This window comes from Canis lupus, chromosome 27, assembly GCF_048164855.1.
Source record: "Canis lupus baileyi chromosome 27, mCanLup2.hap1, whole genome shotgun sequence".
NCBI classification, from domain to species: Eukaryota; Metazoa; Chordata; class Mammalia; order Carnivora; family Canidae; genus Canis; species Canis lupus.
Window position 1 is genome coordinate 38,999,645 of NC_132864.1, and position 19,023 is coordinate 39,018,667.

A 19,023-nucleotide genomic window follows, 5' to 3' on the forward strand; every position below is an offset into this window, starting at 1 on the left:
TACAGAGTTTCGGGTGTGCGTGTGTATGAGTGTAGAGTCGAGGGTGGAGGGGGAGGTCTTTATCAAGTTCTGGTATCAATGTTACATTCCTTTCATAAAAAGAACATGAGGCATTTCCTTCTTTCTCTTTGTTCTGAAACAAATCACATCGGAATACTCTGTTCCTACTTTTTTTTTAAAAAAAGATTTTACTTATTTATCTGAGAGAGAGAGCACAGAGGGAGGGGGAGAGGGAGAGAAGCAGGGAGCTGGGTGCGGAACTCGAACCCAGGGCCCTGTGACCACGACCCGAGCCGAAGGCAGCGCCTGAGGCGCCCCAGGATGCTCTGTTCTTTACCAGCCGTTGACCCCGGCACATTTTGTGACAGAGGCTGCGGCATTTCTTCTCTGCTCACTTTGTGCCTAACTCTCAATTTCCTAAATTATGTTGTCGACTGACCCACGGCAAGAAGGCGAGTGAGAGCTGACCACATCCCTGTCCTCCTCGGTCCTGGGAGACTTCAGAGAAGTCACGGGAGGGACAGAAAATATGTGGGAAAAGAGCAAGAAAGAAATTCTTGGGAAGCGGCGGCTGCAGACAGTCGGCATGTGCTCTGCGTCTTCACATAAAGTACGTGTGCCGGGGACTGGCTGGCTTGATCCCAGGTTGTTGTCGGCTGGTGGCACCTTGTAAAGACTCCGAACGAGGGTGTCCTGTGCCTGAGGTCTCCGGGGCCGCCCCCCGCAGTCGTGTTTGCAAGAGCCTGAACAGCACCGGTCACTGGACACCCATCCAGCAACGAAGGCTCCGGGCTGACGGGCACAGATGGGGACACCGAGGGGGCTCTCCTGGGCGTCAGAGCTGGGGGTGGGAGGAGAGCAGCAGCGCGGCCTGCCCGCACACACGAGCACCCGAGAGGGCGGCAACAGGGGAGCCGGCCGCAGCCCCCCGCGACTTAACAGCCTCGTGCTCCTAGCGCAGGTACAATGTCACTTAACCAAGGTAAAACAGTGGCTCCTGCGGGCTTCGTCGGGGAAGCGTCTGCCTCTGGTTCAGGTCGTGATCCCGGGTCCTGGGACCCAGCCCCACGTCGGGCCCTGCTGGGTGGGGGGTGCGGCTGCTTCTCCCTCCCCCTCTGCCCCCCCCCCCCGCTCTCTCTTTCTCAAACAAATAAATAAAATATTTTTTAAAAAAGGAATGAGAGCAAAAGAGAGGAAGCCCCAGCAAGACGAGTAATGTAACACGGAGTCCCCGAGCGAGGGAAGTCCTCAGCCTGGTTAGCAATCGTGGGATTTACCTGCGAGTCCTCAGCCTGGTTAGTGATCGTAGGGGTTTACCTGCAAGTCCTCAGCCTGGTTAGGGATTGGGGGGGTTAACCTGCAAGCGACAGTGAGACAGCCCCGCATCCGCGCTGGGTTAGTGAAAGCCGCCGACAGAGCGAGTGTCGGGGACGATATGGAGCAGATAACAGTCGTCCACGGTTTCCAGGAGTACATGCGGAAATTACCTGGAAATTACCTGGGAAACACTCTGGATGACCTCGCAGAGTTGAAATTAGGATGAACCGGGGACTCCGCATCGTATCAGGGCTCCTCTAGGGAAGGGGAAGCCCCTCGAATCGCAAGTAAGGCGCCGGGTTCTCTGAACCCCACGTGCAATTTCCTGGCCCGACCGGTGCTTCCGCGTGGGGTTACCTTTAGCTTCACAACAGCCGTTCACATGATGCTTCCTCTTCTTTTCTGCCTACGTGCCGCGTTGACGATTAAAATGCTTGTAAAACATGAAAACGTTGCTCTCCGCGTGCCCCTCGGTGTGGCTCCCCGGACACAACCCCTTGTCTTCTCTTCCAGGACGCCTGCCCGCCTTAGGTATTTCTAGTACTTGTTTAAATTACTGTTTCCCCCCCAGTTTGAGTTACTTTTGTTCTCACTAACGTAAGTTGGCCGGTTTGGTGCTTTCCTTTCGAGGCAGCCCCCACTCAGCTGTCTGTCAGGTCCCCCGAGTCAGGCCGACTGTGCTGCCAAGTCCCTGGGGCTGCACCACGGATTCTCTGTCTCAACCAGGGGCGAGTCCATACCCCGGGGAACATGTGGCCACGTCCAGAGACAGTTTCACCAGCACGACTTGGGGAACGACTGGCATCTGCTGAGTAGACACCTGGCTTGCTGCTGCACATCGTAAAACACCCAGGATAGCCTCAACCAGCAAGGGATTATCTGACCCCAAATGTCAAGATTGCCGAGGTTGAGAGACACGGCCCTCGTATGTGTCCCCCTGGGAAATTCAAGGGAAGAGAAGGGTGCAAGCCCTAGGACTTTAAAAATGACAGTGAATCTGTCTCCTTTGGAATCACGCACCTAGTAACCCTGCAGCTGCTCCGAGTCATCAGCACCGCTTCCTTTTCCAGCTCCCAGAGAGAACAGGGAGGGGAGGGATTTTGAAACACCAGCTCTGGGTGCTGGCAGGGGTGGGGTGGGTTCCTGGTGCTGTTCAGGCCCGGACACTTTCTTCACGCCTCCCCCCATCTGGGCTTGCACTCTTGGGCTTGCACTTACCAACGGCCACAGCTCATTGCTGTGGAGTCCTGGGGAGGGGGCAGGTGATGGCTGCACCAAAGGGGGTAGAGGAGCACGAGGGCAGAGCCCAACTTGTCCTCCCCAGTGCCAGCCACCTCCACCCTGGGCCACAGTGTGTCTCACTGCGCTGGCCAACACACACACGTACACATGCACGTGCACATGCATGCACCCATGCACACGCACACATGCACACAGGCACAAACACGTACACATGCACACAAATGCACATACACATACCTGCACATACACACACCCATACATGTGGACACATGTGCACATGCACAACATGCACATACGTACACATGCACATGCACACAAATGCATATACACATACACATGCACACACATACATGTGGACGCACAGGCACACACACATGCACACACATGCACATGCATAGACGCTGTTCAAAACAATCTTCCATCTCCCAAGGGGTGTCTTCTCTCCCTCTCTGCTCCCTCCCTTCCTCTCCTCCTCCTCTGTTGGTTCCTCCTCCTCCTCTCCACTGTCCTCTCCCTTCCTCTCCTTCTCCTCTTCATCCTCAGTCATTCCGAGTCTATACAATCTTCTACAGTTTCCTCGGGTCTGATTTCACCAAAGGGGCCCACACCCTGTGGCATCCAGGCTCTCGTGGTGACAGCAAGAATCAGGCTGGCTATTTTGCAATGTTGTTTATGGAAAGCAAATACCACACAGTTTCTCAAAGATGGGTAGAGTTTCAGCAGTGTCTCCAAAAACAGTGAAAACACAAATTTTGTCCTGTTTTTCTGGCTCACTTCACTTGTTTCATTTGTTTTGTTTTGTTTTTTTAAGCAGGCTCCACACCCACCATGGAGCCCAATGTGGGGCTTGAACTCACCACCCCGAGATCAAGGCCTGAGGGGAGGTCAAGAATTTGAGGCCGAATCAGCTGAGCCGCCGAGGCACCCCTATTTCATTTTTTGGAATAAGTTTCTGAGGTGCAATGGACTTTGTTTGGAACTGTTGCTGAGAATACGGAACAATAACTTAGCCAAATGCTTTAGTTAAGTCATAAACACTTGGGCCTCTTGAAAGCTGATGATACTTAATTTTATGTCAGGATAGTTGGGGTACAGTGCCCAGCTGTTCGGTCAGACACAAGGGACATAGATGCTGCTGTCCAGGTGTTGTGCAGGTGTGGTTACTATCATCAGTTAACTTTAAGTAAAGGAGATGACTCTTGATAATGTGGGTGGGCCTCATCCACTCCGTTGAAGGCTTCAGGAGCAAAAATGGATTTTTCAGGGAAGGATTTCTGCCTCGAGACTGTGACCTAGAAATCCTGTCTGAGTCTCCAGCCAGCCAGCCCACCCTACAGATTTAGGGCATGACATGTCCACAATCACATGAGCCAGTTTTCCAGAAACAAATCTCCCTCCATAAATGCAGACATATCCCATTGGTTCTGCTTCTTTGGAGAACCCCTACTGATATAGAGGTTATTTGTACCACATCTTTTTTTTTTTTTTTTTTTTTAAGTAAAAGGGCTTTTAGGTCAGTTGTTCGGATGAGATTCTCAGGGTCAGTTTACCGGGGCTGAGAAGAAGCAGGTGTAGCTGGTGCTTGACTAGACCTGCTCCATTGCCCAGAGGCACCACACAATAGCTTCTTCCGGTGAAGTCGAAGCTAAGTTGACCCAGAGTAAACGGACGCCTTGGTGAGAAGTAGTGAGGTAATTAAATGCTTTTTCCCAGAATCACATGTATCTTTCCGCCAAAGCTAAGTGTACAGCTCTTGAAGCATAGCCAGGAGCCCTGGGAGCCCGCACATCTTTAGCCGTATCCACCAATCCCGACATTTAGTCCCTCATCCCTGCAGCGTTTACTGAGGAGGACAAGGATCCTCTCTGGCCTGTTCACTCTGTGCGGAGCCACCCGGGCGCCCGACACGGCGCCGGAGCATTTGTGGAATGAATATGCGTCTTAAATTGCCCATTTCTGTGTCCGTTAAATTAAAGAGTGAACTAGAATATCTGCGGAGAGGTGTCATCTTTGTAGTTTGCTCCACCGTAACTTCCGTCATCGGTGCTTATGGCCGGTGTCGCTCCTTGCTCCCGCGGTAGGGACCCTGCAGGTGGGGCACTGGGCCCCCTCCAGGTTAGGGGCCAGCGCTGCTCCGGAAAAGCACAGTGTTGGAGGCTTCGGTTCGGTTCGGCAGCTTGTTCTGGGCGTGCTCGGCCCTGAGCTGCGGGATCGGCGAGCTGCCGCCCGAGCACACCTGGCAGGCTGTGCTCCCCCTGTTCTGCCGCTGGTCCTGAAGGCAGGGGGCCGCTCTGTCCCTCCGGCGGGGCCCGTGATCCGGGGTAATGGCCACAGCTGTGGCCTCAGCTAGGCTGGCGTTTGAATGTCAACCGTGCCTTTTACGAGCATGGTTTGCTCACCTGGAGCCGTGCACCTGCCTCAGAGCTGCCGCGAGTCCGAGGCGGTGGTTCAGCCTGGACACTGCCAGCGCCTGCCCCTCCGCACCCCGGGCATGGCCGGTCCTGCTCCCCACGCTCTCGTGGGCGCCCTGTGCAGGCCGGGTGCCTCCTGGGGCCGCGCGCCGAGGGGGGCTGAAGCTGGGTGTTAGGCTGCAAACCGTGTCGTAGGAAACGGCAGATGTCCGTTGAACAATTCCCTTACAAACACCCACTGAGTGTTACCTTCGGGCCGGACGCCTTCATGCATTCGGAATTCAGCAGTGAACGCGAGGAAACCCCATGCTTGCGTGGAGCTTACCGAACGTGCATAAAATTGAAATTGGTGTCACTAGAACTGGAGGGAGGCCAATGGCTGGTGGTCAGGAAAGTTTCCCTGAAGAGGTGCATTCAATCAGATCCTAATAACAAGAAGGAGGTGGTCATGGGACGGTTAGGAGAAGAGGTTCTGGGCGGGGGGAACAGCTCGTTCCAAATCCTGACACATGGTGCCTGGAGAACTGAAAGCATTTTGTCCTGGGTCAGGCCAGCAGCTGGTCGACGCACTCTTGTAGAGCGACTCTTGCAGGGGATGGTCCGTGATGCTAATGGACATCCCATGTGACGAGAAGGGCTCTCAGGTCCAACAGACTCGGGAAACACAGCCCACAGATCATCCCCCTTCTTGTGCTCGCACGCTCTCTCTCTTTCTCAAATAAACATATAAAATCCTTTTTTAAAAAGAGATGCTTGCGGGTGCCTGATGCTTGGCTCAGTGAGTTAAGCATCTGCCTTCCACTTGGGTCATGATCTCACGGTCCTGGGATCGAGACCCGTGTTGGGCTCCCTGGTCTGCAGGGAGCCTGCTTCTCCCTCTCCCTCTGCCTGAGACTCCCCTTGCTTGTGCGCGCTCTCTCTCTCTCTCTGGCAGATAAACAAATAAAATCTTTTTTAAAAAAAGATACCTGAAGACAAGGCACACTGGGGTTGTTAAACATCAACCACCAATGGAAGCTGCTGTTTCCCCTCCACCCCCATCGCACCCGCTTCGGGAGCCTCACCACCCAGAGCCTTGTCTGATATACCTATTTACTCCCAATTCTTCTTCTTTTTTTTTTTTTTTTTTTAAAGATTTTATTTATTTATTCATGAGAGACACAGGCAGAGGGAGAAGCAGGCTCCACGCAGGGAGCCTGGTGCAGGACTCGATCCCAGGACCCTGGGGTCATGACCTGAGCCAAAGGCAGACGCTCAACCACTGAGCCACCCAGGCATCCCGGAATCTGTCTTTAAAATTAACGTTCTCAAAGCTAAGGTCACAGATGTATTCAATTCTCTGCTTTTAGCTAATTTGACCAGATTTACAGATAGGAGAGATTTTTATCTTGCCACTTTACTCTGTGCTGGCCTAGCAATCTTTGTCGGGGGGTGGGGGGTGGAGGGGGATGATTTCCAGAATTTATTCTCTTATCACTATTTCTATACTTTTTTTTCGTTTTCTCTAATTCCCCAGCCTTAGATTTATGCATTCTCCTTAGGTGTATAAAGATTTATAGTCTATCTTTGTATCAGTGTCAATGTCTTTCAAAGATTGAGAGAGGCCCAAGCTATTTCTAAGATTTCCAAGTTAGTGGATTGTTTAAAAATGGTAAAAATCCAAAATATGGTGCTGAAATTGTGGTATATTTTAACTGATTATATTTTTGGAAATATGGTTTTTCATATACAGAAAATTACCTAGTAATAAAATTAAATTTTTGGTAAGTTATTCTAGATTTATTTAAAATATTAATTCCCAGTGTGATACTCAGTTGGTCTGCCCAGTACCCTTTTCCTACTTTAGGAACAAAAGAATTTTTTTTTTTTTTTCAGAGCAGAGATGAGAACAGCTGAACAATTAGATCTCTGGTCGTAAGAGGCTGGTCTCTGACAATGCATTGGTCAATGCAGGGAAGTCCTTTTTTTTTTTTTTATACATTTATTTTTTTATTGGTATTCAATTTGCCAACGTATAGAATAACACCCAGTGCTCATCCCATCAAGTGCCCCCCTCTGCCCGTTACCCAGTCACCCATACCCCCTGCCCACCTCCCTTTCTACCACCCCTAGTTTGTTTCCCAGAGTTAGGAGCCTCTCATGTTCAGTCTTCCTTTCTGATATTTCCCACTCATTTTTTTCTCCTTTCTCCTTTATTCCCTTTCACTATTTTTTACATTGGGAGGTCCTTTTTGAATAAAATAAGCAGCAGCTTTGCTTTCTGCCCATCACCATTCTGTTTCTTCCTACCAGAAATGGGGACATGGAAGCTTCAGTTGCGGTGGTTATTTTGTCAAATACAGTGAAATGGAAGAAGAAGAATCTGGCAGACAAGTAAAATCCTCAATTGTTATAACCTCTAGTTGTTCAATTTCTCTATTTGTGTCCACACACGCTCCTAACCATGCACAGTGGTCATGTGGTGAAGGTCTCTTCTTGGTTCTCCAGGTATCTCCTGAGACTGTCAAGTCGTTTTAGAGCCCCTGGCCTGATGGCCTTCTCACCACCCGCCACCACATGCAATCCTCATCAGACCACCTGCTTTTGAAAAAGAATATTCCTTCTCGATGACCACATCTACGGTGTGAATTCCATTTAATATAAGAGCATTAATTATTGATATTTATGGCATTAGGCTTGCCTCTTTATGTGAAGAGCTCAAAAGCACTCCATTGGTGTCTCTTGTCCTGTGCCTCAGCAGACGGCCGTCTGCAGCTAGACGTATGTTTGCTAACTCCATTTATTTTCCTTCAATAAATGCTTCCCAGGGATAGTTTTTCTGTTGGTGACTTTACAGAGTTTTTTTCCACTGATGACCTTCCTCCCCATGAATGATCCTTAAAGTTCCCCACATCGCCACCCTCCTCCTGGGTTATACAGTGTACTCAACCCCAACGCCCACCCATTAAGAGCTTGCTACAGTGGCTTTTAGAGTTGGTTCCCCTTGTTTTCTCCACCATGTTTGACTCTGCCTTCGGCCTCCTGTGCCTTCTGAGATGCCCCCACAAAAGTCACTGGCAGCCACTTGTCCCCTTCTAGTCCCCATGAGTGGCCATGCTACCTCCTTTTCAGCACAGACAAAATGTTTTCTTCCCTAACACTGAATAGAAGGCAGAATTTGCAGAGTGTATTATTCCCAGAGAATAATAAATAATCATAAAATAATCATAAATAATTATTTAAATAATAAATAATAAAAGGCTCCTAATGCCACAGTTACTGGAAGAACAAGTAGACATTCCACTCAAGAACTCACTAGCCGATGACACAAGATCAAAATGTAACATTGCTCCCAATTCAGATTCCAGTTGGTCTCATGCATGGGCAATTACATAAGTCGTGATGCTGACAGAGCAACGCTGAGACATGCTCTCTGGCACATGGCCTCCTCTGTTTGGTGGCCAGTTTCAGTTTCCTGATAGGTCTTGTTCTGTAGCTCATCCGGGACAGATATGTGACAGGGAGCCAAGGACAAGCAGAAAGTCTGCAAGCGCAGGAAAGGTTAAGTCATCTTGTAGGTGATGTTCTTGCAGACACCCACTCGCTTTTTCCTTTCTGAAACTGGGTTATAACCTATTGGTCATTGGCAAGTTGACCTCCAGTGAGATTAGAATTTTACCCAATTTGCAAAGGGCAGGTCTTGGTCATTTGCACTAGAAATGATGAGTGTCTATTTCAGCTTTTCAGGGACATGCCTAAAGCTTGTTGTTGTCTTGCTTAATTCTCTGGTACAGGACCCTGTTCTACCTTCCGTAGAAGGAACCACTGAGCTTGGACTTGCTGGAAAACATGTGGGCAGTTTTCCTTGAGAAGTGCCAGGCTGAGACTCCTACTTGCTACAACCCACCCAGGGCCAGTCATGCCTCTGCCACCAGCAATGAGGACACCAAGGTAGGTCATGCATCCTCAGGGCTCATTGAATTAGGGCTCAATGTCTTCATCTGTGAAATGGGAATGATACTATCTATTTTGCAAGAGTGTTCTGCAAATTTTAAATCACTTCAAGGCATACATGAGATGTAAAACTGCCGTCCCACTCACTATTCATGGAATATTTATTGAGTGTCTAGAGTGAGCCAGACACTGTGCTAAGGATGGAGTCCCTGCTCCTAAAATGCTTATAGATTATCTAGTGGGGGATACAAATATTTTACAGATAATCTTACAAATAATGTCATAATGAGAATAAAAATTAAGAAAGTGAACAGGATACTATGTTCGTTGCTGCCACCACTTCACGCTGGGCACAATATTATATTGGAAATCAGAATTGTTTAAGGTAAGGCAAGTAAGAACACATGTTCACATTCATTTCTTGGCAGAAAATTGGAGCCACTACATAATGGGTTTTACAATATACATAGAGTTGAAAGTTGTCTGGTGGGCAATCATTTGTTTTGCCTTAATCTTCTCAAATAAGGAAATGGAAATCAATACTATCCAAACCAAAGAGAACAGGCCAACTAATCAACAGCAAATCAACCAACCAACAAACATAGAAGAATTAAACAGTAAGGGAAGTGATTACAGTGACACTTCTTTCAAAATCCAGTAATGAGATCCGCTGATATTTATTAAGTTCTTTTCATGGCCCACTCCTGTGCTAAGTGCTTTCCTGGATGTTCCCATTGGCCGGATAGTCACCATTCTTCTGGGTATGCTGTGCGATGCCCGCACCTTACAGATGTGAGAACTTGCCAAGAGTCACACAAAACAGTTGGGCTTCCACTTCCTGTAAAGATCTCTGGGACTGAAAGGCCCTGGGCTCTCAACCACCGCACAACAAAGCATTTATCTAAAAATAAGATTGCTTACGAACCAACTTTAGAAAAAATTAAATTCTCAGACCATCCATGAGTAAATTCCAGGTGGGTAAAATATCTAAATATAAAATGCAAAACTATGTGAAAAGACAGAATGCAGAAGAAATATTTTTATATAATTAGGGGCAGAGAAGCCCTTCTTAAGTATGGCATGCAGCCCATAGGTTATAAAAGAAAGTGATGACCCTTAGGAAAAATTTAAAGTATTGTTGGGGCAAAGGAAACCATAAATGAAATAAAAGGGAAATGAAAACTGAGAAGAAAAATATAATTTAGTTAACAAAGACTTAAGATTTACAATATGTAAAGAAACTAATAAGCTAATAAAGAAAACAAACAAATGGAAAAATAGATTAATAATATAACTATCATGGTAAGATTAACTTTACTGACAAATAAATCAAAAGTATAATTATTTCTTTTTTTAAAAGATTTTATGTATTTATTCGAGACAGAGAGAGAGAGAGGCAGAGACACAGGCAGAGGGAGAAGCAGGCTCCCTGCAGGGAGCCCGACGCAAGACTCGATCCCGGGTCTCCAGGATCACGCCCTGGGCTGAAGGCAGATGCTAAACCACTGAGCCACTGGGGCTGCCCACTATAATTATTTCTGAAATATATTTTCAAATTTAGAAAATTCTAATATCAGGTATCAAACACACAGAAATACTAACAAACTGTCAAATATTAAAATAGCTATTATGATTTTAAATGTCTCATTTGTTGATCTCTTCTAGTTCTGGAATGTCTCCTGATAAGTATTTCCACACCTGTGCAATAATTCATATATAAGGATTCAATATTATATTTTATAAAATAGAGAAAAACAGAAAAAACTTACTAATGTACATATCATTTAGTGGAAACAGGTTCTCCAGGAAGATTGCAGGTATTATCATATGATGGAATTTGCAGTTATTAAAAAAGAGAGTTGACCGCTATGTTCAGATAAGAGGGGTTTGATTTGTTATAATGTAGAAAAAGCATATTGTTGAACTGTATTATTTTATTTGTATTATAAAACCATACTTCCGGCAGCCCGGGTGGCTCAGCGGTTTAGCGCCACCTTCGGCCCAGGGCGTGACCCCGGGGTCCCGGGATCGCGTCCCACATCGGGGTCCCTGCGGGGAGCCTGCTTCTCCCTCTGCCTGTGTCTCTGCTTATCTCTCTCTGTGTCTCTCGTGAGTAAGTAAATAAAATATTTTTAAAAATTAAAAAAATAAAACCATACTTTTATTTTATTTATTTATTTTTTATTTATTCATGATAGTCACACAGAGAGAGAGAGAGAGAGAGGCAGAGACACAGGAGGAGGGAGAAGCAGGCCCCATGCACCGGGAGCCCGACGTGGGATTCGATCCCAGGACTCCAGGATCGCGCCCTGGGCCAAAGGCAAGTGCCAAACCGCTGCGCCACCCAGGGATCCCCCTAAAACCATACTTTTATATACACAGGAAAAAAAGCCTTGAAATGTAAGTACGTAAATACTAGTAATAGTTACCTCTAGGGAATGGAGAGCAGGGAGGCTTTAGTATCTACTTCTGTATTGTTTAAATTTTCAACACACACACACACACACACACACACACACACAGATGTATTTACCATAAATTTTAGGGATAGGTCAAAAATAAAACATTTCAGTGTTTCATAAAATTTTAAAAAGTTTATTTATTTAAGGTCCCATTGACCCAAATACGCTTTTCAGTATGGATGGTTGGTTATTTTCATTCTGCTGTAGCTACTCTGAGGAATCTCTCAAGATTGCTTTTTTATCTTTATTCTTTCCAAGGGTTTCAAAAGTTCTATCTGGATTTTTTTTTCCCTTAAGAAAAAAAAAAAAACACAACTACTACTCTACTACTCTATGTAACTGGTGATGTGGACCCATCATTTGGCCTGGAGAGGAGCGTCTGAAACCGGGAGCCTTGCTCGTGCTGCGAGCACAGCCGGCCGGCCTCAGCGTCCTCAGCATCCTCAGCGTCCTCAGCTCCGAGCGGCTGTTTGTACAAATGACTGTGTCTCCAGCTCTTCCGGAGAGAACTCTGGTTCTTGTTAGCAGCTTTCAAGCTTTGATCGCCAAGCCCGAGACAGGAGAGTTGCGCCTTTTGAAGTAGCCAATGTTGCTCATTCAAAGACAACAGAGTTTGATCACCTTTGGTTGGATGCTTGTCAGCTGGGACATGAGATCCTGGTATTTGGCTGCCATCCACACTGGCCACAGGGGCAACCAGAAAATCCCTAAATGGAAATCACTTAAAAACATTGACGATGGTCAAGGTGCTAAAAGTAGAAATCCACTTGTAGAAATCGTATAAAAATGTTCTTAACTCCTAACTCTGGGAAACGGACTAGGGGTGGTGGAAGGGGAGGAGGGCGGGGGTGGGGGTGACTGGGTGACGGGCACTGAGGGGGGCACTTGATGGGATGAGCACTGGGTGTTATTCTGTATGTTGGCAAATTGAACACCAATAAAAAATAAATTTATATTTTAAAAAAGCGTTCTTATCAGGGTCAGCGTTTTCTGGAACACTCCCTGATCAGTGGAACTGGCTTCCCATTCCGTGGTGCCCACGACTCTAATGACTTGCTTTCCTTGAAGCCACGTGACCCCAAAATCTGTGTGTAATTGGCCTCATTCCTGCTGGACTTAGAAAAGTCAGCCTTGCTGACATGCTGGACTCAGCCTGCTTTCTGTCTGGGTCATTTCCCCACAAAGCATGTGTGGTTTGGGGTTGGGGGAAGGCAATGAAATCCATGTGCTTCCATGTTCAGCTTCGCTGCTCTGCAGGCTCAAGGTTCAGCCTGTCCACTTCCTCCTGTTCTTTGCCCCAAGTAAAATCAACCCATTTCCAGTAAGTAGACCCACGTCCCTAGGAGTACGGCGGGAAGGTTAAGTGTTGATGCAGCCAGTGAGCTATGGGGAATGCTAAAGGATGAATGACTTTAGCCGTGTTGGTATATGTGCTCATTGTAAAACCAAAGTGAATAAAATATTAAAATACATAAAAGTAAAAATCCTTCTTCCTAAAGTTAACGTATCCTCAAGTTGACTTCCCTTATTAAATGCCTTCATTAACTAGTATCAACAGGATTTTCTCCAAGATTGGAAACACATGGAGCCCTGCTATCTGTTAGACAAATTCTCAGAACTGAGTCATAGAAAAACAAGACAAAAAAAATGTCTGAAATGAAAAGAACTCAATGTCTTCTCGTTTCATTCACAGTGAGATTCTAGTCCTTTCCGCACGGTGGAGGCTCTGCACTCTCCTGGCACGTGTTCCTCTCTAGCCCACTCTCTACAGCTCCTTGAACTGTCCTCCAGTCGTGCTGGTATCTTTGCCGTTCCCAGAAGGGGCCAAAGGACACTTTCCTGCCTCAAAGCCTTTTACGGGAGGGAACCCTCTTCCTCTGGACGTTCCCACGGGGCTCTCATGTCCTCCACGTCTCTGCTTAGGGGGCGCCTCATCGGGAAGGCCTTCCCCGATCACCTGGTATCCACTGGCACCTCTATTCCCCATCACCTCTGTTTCTTCTCGGATATTCTTCACTATATTTATCATGTCTGGACATATTATAGATTTGTTCCTCTGTTTATTGCCTGACTCCTCCCATTGGATTATAAATTCCTTGGATTCAGAGATTATATTTTGTTGAATGCTATATTCTTCATCCCTTAATAGATGCTCAATAAATAAATACAGAATAGTGAGTAAGTGAATGACAGCTACCAACTCTCGAGTGCTTGCTATGCAGCAGATACTATACTGTGCATTATCTCATTTAATCTTTTCAACAAACATCTGTCCTTCTTCCAAGTTATAGTTGAGGAAATTGAAATTTAGGAAGATTAGGAAAGTTGCCTAGGATTGTGGGTGGGATCTATCAGACTGTAAAGCCTGTCCTTTACATTGATTTCTTTGTGTCATCCATCCATTAGAACACCTTTTCACACATATTATCTTATTTTTACTCTGGTTCTTAAATGAACTCCATGTGACAGGCAGGAAATAGTTTACTATCCTTGTTTTAACATTGAGAAAATTGTGGCTCAGATGACTAAGCTACTTTTGTGGAGTCTCAGAACTGATAAATGTCATGGTCAGGATTTTAGTGATTGTATCTCAAGTACAACAAAGAACTTACTTCAAATTTGGGGATTTATTTGATTAAATAGCTTTCAACTACTTGAAAGTAGTTTACCTGGAACCAGTTCCTTTTATTGATAAGAATCTACTTTATTTAAAAAAAAAAAAAACCTGACAAAGAATCTAGGAGGTATGAACTGTGTATTTACTCTCCAAGACTTGTCTAGAGCCTTGTGGGGTTTTTTTTTCTTTTTTCTTTTTATTTATTTGTTTACTTGTTTATTTATTTATTTATTAACTTTTGCCTTGTGGGTTTTTAAAAAGTTTTTATTTAAATTCCAGTTAGGTAACATATGGTGTAATATTAGTTTCAGCGGTACAGTTTAATGATTCAACGCTTCCATACAGCACTCAGGGCTTGTAACACTCCTGAGTCCCCATCACTCATCCCACCCATCGCCCCACCCACCTCCCCTCTTGCAACCATCAGTTCGTTCTCCATCCTTAAGAGTCTCTTGTGCTTTGCTTCCTTCTCTCTCTTCTTCCCCTTCCCCTGTGTTCATCTGTTCTGTTTCTTAAATTCCACATATGAGAAGCACCTGGGTGGGTGGTGCAGTCAGTTAAGCTTTCGACTCTTGGCTTCAGCTCAGGTTATGATCTCAGGGTTTTGAGATCAAGCCTCATGTCAGGCTCCTCATGGAGCATGGTGTCTGCTTGGGATTCTCTCTCCCTCTGCCCTTCCCTCTTGTGCCATCTCTCTCTCTTTCTAAACCAAATAAATAAATCTTTATTAAAAAATCCACATATGAGTGAAATCATATGGTATTTGCCTTTCTCTGACTGATGTATCTCGCTTAGCATAATACTCTCTAGCTCCATCCATGTCACTGCAAATGGCAAGATCTCATTCTTTTTTATGACTAACATTCCATAATATATATAATATTCCATAATATATAATATTCCATACATGTGGAGTACTATTCCGTATACCACATCTTCTTTATCCATTCATCAGTCGAAGGACATTTGGGCTCTTTCCATAATTTGGCTACTGTAGGTAATGCTGCTATAAACGCTGGGTGCACATGTCCCTTCAAATTAGTATTTTTTTTAATCCTTTGAGTAAATACCTAGTATTACAATTGCTGGGTCATAGGTTAATTCTATTTCTAACTTTTTAAAGAAACTCCTTATTGTTTTCCAGAGTCGCTGCACCAGATTACTTTCCCACCAACAGAGTAAGATCCCCCTTTCTCCCCATCCTTGCCAACACCTGCTGTTTCTTGTGTTGTTGATTTTAGCCATTCTGACAGGTGTGAGGCGATATCTGATTGTGGTTTTGATTGTATTTTCCTGATGATCGGTGATATTGATCACACAATATCAAAAAAAATTTTTGATGTGTTTGTTGGCCAGCTGCATGTTTTCTTTGGAAAAATGTCTCTTCGTGTCTTCTTAGAGCCTTGTGTTAATAAATGCTTTGTAAGTATACCTTCTAAATGTTTGTTCCTTGTTGTTTATAGCCCTCGCCCTCTATTAAGCTTCTGGCACCCATTGATGGATGATAAGGTGTTCAGTATGAAGAGATTGTTTTGCACAGTTTTAAACCCCGAACCACCCCACCCCACCCCAGCCCCGCCCCTGGAAAAACAATCAGGCAAATGGTAATAGATTTGTGCCTTTTTCCTTCTTCTTCCTTCCTTATCCTTTAAAGGATTGTCCACCCCCCAAGCTTCCAAGTCATCTCGCACCATCCCAGACAGTCCCATGTCACTCTTATTCTAGTCGATGTGTGTGCCAGGTCCAGCCAGGTTCACACTTCACTCTGTCTCTACCTTCCTCTCTACCTCCAGCCTTTCTCCCACTTCTTTCCCTCATGTGATCTTAGGCAAAATGAAAAAGGAGGTGAAATAGTTTCTTCAGCCCTTCATTCCTTCTTTGTTAACTCTTGGCTCTTTTTGGGTACCCAGGGACTGAATGGTCTTTCCCCCTAGAATGGGGAAGACATCATGGTGAGAGCTTTACTGACCCCGACTCAGGCGTGGATCCTTGGCAATAATTTAAACTCCTTTCATTTCAATTTCCTTACCTGCAAAATGGTGATAAAATAGCACCTACCTCAAAATATCAGCAGTCTGAATGAGGAGTGACAGGAAATCTATGGGAGGCAATGCAATGAATCACCAACAACTCACGAGTGATTGCATCTTTATTATAAATGTCAGGTGAGCAACTAAAATGTGTGATAAGCACTGTCAAGAATATATTATCATGGATTAACGTAGCTGGAGCTCACTTTCTTTTATTGCACAACCATATGTGATACCCTGAGATAAGCAGATAAGCCAGACCCATTTGGAGAGTACTTAAGTGCTGGAAGAGATCATATGCTACTGCACTCAGCTATTTTACTTGAGCAAATATGCATCAGCCTGAACTCTTGAGACACCAGACAGCTACTTTCTTAACAATGACATTTACAAGGAGTGAGAATACATTCATGAAGATAGTGGGAGGAGATTTATCAAAAGATTTGCAAAAAAAGAAAAGAAAAGGTAATCAATTCGGCTGCACGCTGCAAAAGAGACAAGAAAAGACTAACATTTATTGAGTATTTGCCAGATGCCGGGGACAGATCTACATGATCTATGTTCATTCTCCAATTTCACTCTCCAAACCACCCTAGAAATAAATGCTGCTTTTTAGAATATAAAAGATAACAAGCAGATCTCATTTTTTAAGCTTAAAAAGAAGTATTGGATCCTACAACCAAATGACAATCAAACAAATAACCAGATTTTAAAATGGGCAAAGAACTTGAATAAACATTTCTCCAAAGAAAATGTACAAATGGCCAATAAGCATATGAAAAAGATGTTCAAAATTTTTAATCATCAGGGAGATTCAAGTCAAAACTGTAACAAAATATTACCTCACAACCATTAGGTGAAAAAAAAAAACAGAAAATAATGTGTTGGTGAAAATGTGGGGAAATTGGAACCTTTGCACACTATTAGTGGGATTGTAAAATAGTGAAGACCATATGCAAAACAGCAATGAATCCTCAAAAGATAAAGAATAGAGCTACTATAAGATCTAACAATGCCACTTCTGGGTATATATTCAAAAGAGTTTAAAACAGGATCTTGAAAAGATATTTGCACTCCCATTTCATTGTGGCATTATTCACAATGGCCAACATACAGACGCAACCATCCATAGATGAATGGATAAAGAAAACATGGTGTGGGGTCACTGGCTGGCTCAGTCAGTAGAGCCTGTGACTCGATCTCAGGTTGTAAGTTCAAGCCCTACATTGCGTGTGGAGATCACTCAAAAATAATAAAAATCTTAAAAAGAGAGAAGATGCGGTTCCATAAAATGGAACATTTCTCAGCCTTTAAAAAGGAGGCAACTATGCTCTAACATGAATAAACCTTGAGGACATTATGCTGAGTGATATAAACCGATCCTCAAAAGACATCCTGCATGGTTCCCCTTCTAGGAGGTATCTAAAGAAACGTGGTGTAGATGAGAACGTTCTGGAGCTCTATTGCACTAGATGAACAGAATCATCTATTCTATGATGTGCATGGAGTTAACAATACTACTGTGCCACACTCTTAAAAATGCAAGTGTGTAAATTTATGGTATGGGTTTTTTTACTACATTAAGAAAGAGTATTTTTAACCAGATTGAAATTAAATTATTTCAAAGCCATCAGTCCAGCTGAGATCCCTCGTTTTATATTTGAGGAAACAAGTTCCAAAGAAGAAAGTGAATTGGTTAATTTACATGGCTGAGCAGGGATGAGGCAGGGTGCGTGGGCCATCAGCCCAGTACCCTGTTTGCTACAACACCAAATCTAAGGTAAATTAGGGAGCCCTAGAGGAGAAGCCTAACACTGACTTTCCTGGGAAGAATTGTTTATTAGTTGTTTCCCTTCCATGGGCTTTACAGAGAGGTATCACTCAACTAACCCAATTTAACAAACCAACAGGATCAGACCGAAAAGTGCCAACAGATGAAAGCATCATCAACCCATGACTTCTTCTATTTCAGGATTTCCTGAAACGCACAAGTGTGCAAAGCAGTGTCATTGGTCTGAGCTCGGACCATCCCCAAATGAGGCCTCAGGACAGCACAACGGGTTACGGGGTCAGAGTCTGACAGGTCAGCATGTGTAGGGTGGACATGTTCAAGTGGCTGAACCTTTGTATGCACATAATTATCTCTAGTCTCTACCATAAACCAATAAAGCATCACATATAATAGCCTTTATGGATTTCTGGACACGTAAGTATGTGTTTATAAATGTACGTATTTATTACATGGTAAGTGTGTATCTGTAATATTTCCTTCTCTAAATCATACAAGGGTTAGGCGGCTCCCTGACTTCTCCACCACAGATGGAGTCAGAGATCGGGCCGGGGTGGAGCCCTGGGCGGGGCACAGTCAGAATTTCCCTTGGCCTGAGGTGAACTGGAGGAGTGAAAAGAGTGGGCGTGAACTTAATTTCCTTCTGAAGCAGAACCCAGTTTTTGGATGGGACAGATCTGGGTTCAGTTCCCACCCATGAGGCTTATCTGCTGTGTGACACCAGACAGATTACTCAACGTCGCTACGCCTCATTCTCATCCCCTAGAACCACATGAAGCTCTCTCTGGTGGCATCATTGGGCGAGTCGGGTGAGCTCATACACATAATGTGCCAATCCCAATGTTTGGGGCCCCCAGTGCACACGTAAATAAAAAGTTCTGCTACCTTTCAGAACTTCAAAGTCATTTTATCCCCAGAGAAGCCACTAAACTCAAAAGCTAAGTGCTCTTACACAAAATGGAATTACCCATTACTGATGGAGCACTTTACGCATATCCCGCGTGTATTGGACTCCAGAGCCTGGCCGGGGGAGGATGGTTGTGATGTCCGACTGGGGATCAGCCGCTGACTAAGATGTTTGGGATTAACAGTCTTGCCTCATAGAGTTTCCCCCATATTTTTGAATCACTTTTATAAAGTGTGTGATTGCTTCTAATCTCAATTTTGCCAGAAGAAGTAAGCCTCCCTGGGGGATAATTAGGATTTTCTACTCGCTACTCAT

At 45.0% G+C, this 19,023-nt stretch overlaps 2 long non-coding RNA genes across 3 annotated transcripts; both read left to right on the top strand.

The window, feature by feature from the left end:
• The first annotated feature begins 88 nt into the window (after nucleotides 1-88).
• On the top strand, nucleotides 89-4,547 carry LOC140619762 (uncharacterized). Of its 2 annotated transcripts, none has more exons than XR_012019551.1 (2): nucleotides 89-961; nucleotides 3,371-4,547. It is a non-coding gene; the product is annotated as an uncharacterized lncRNA (long non-coding RNA). The 2 variants fall into 2 exon arrangements; XR_012019550.1 differs by having other exon boundaries at nucleotides 3,374-4,547.
• A 3,743-nt stretch (nucleotides 4,548-8,290) lies between these two features.
• On the top strand, nucleotides 8,291-12,182 carry LOC140619764 (uncharacterized). Its single transcript, XR_012019556.1, has 3 exons — nucleotides 8,291-8,523; nucleotides 8,744-8,900; nucleotides 11,624-12,182. It is a non-coding gene; the product is annotated as an uncharacterized lncRNA (long non-coding RNA).
• The last annotated feature ends 6,841 nt before the right edge of the window (nucleotides 12,183-19,023 follow it).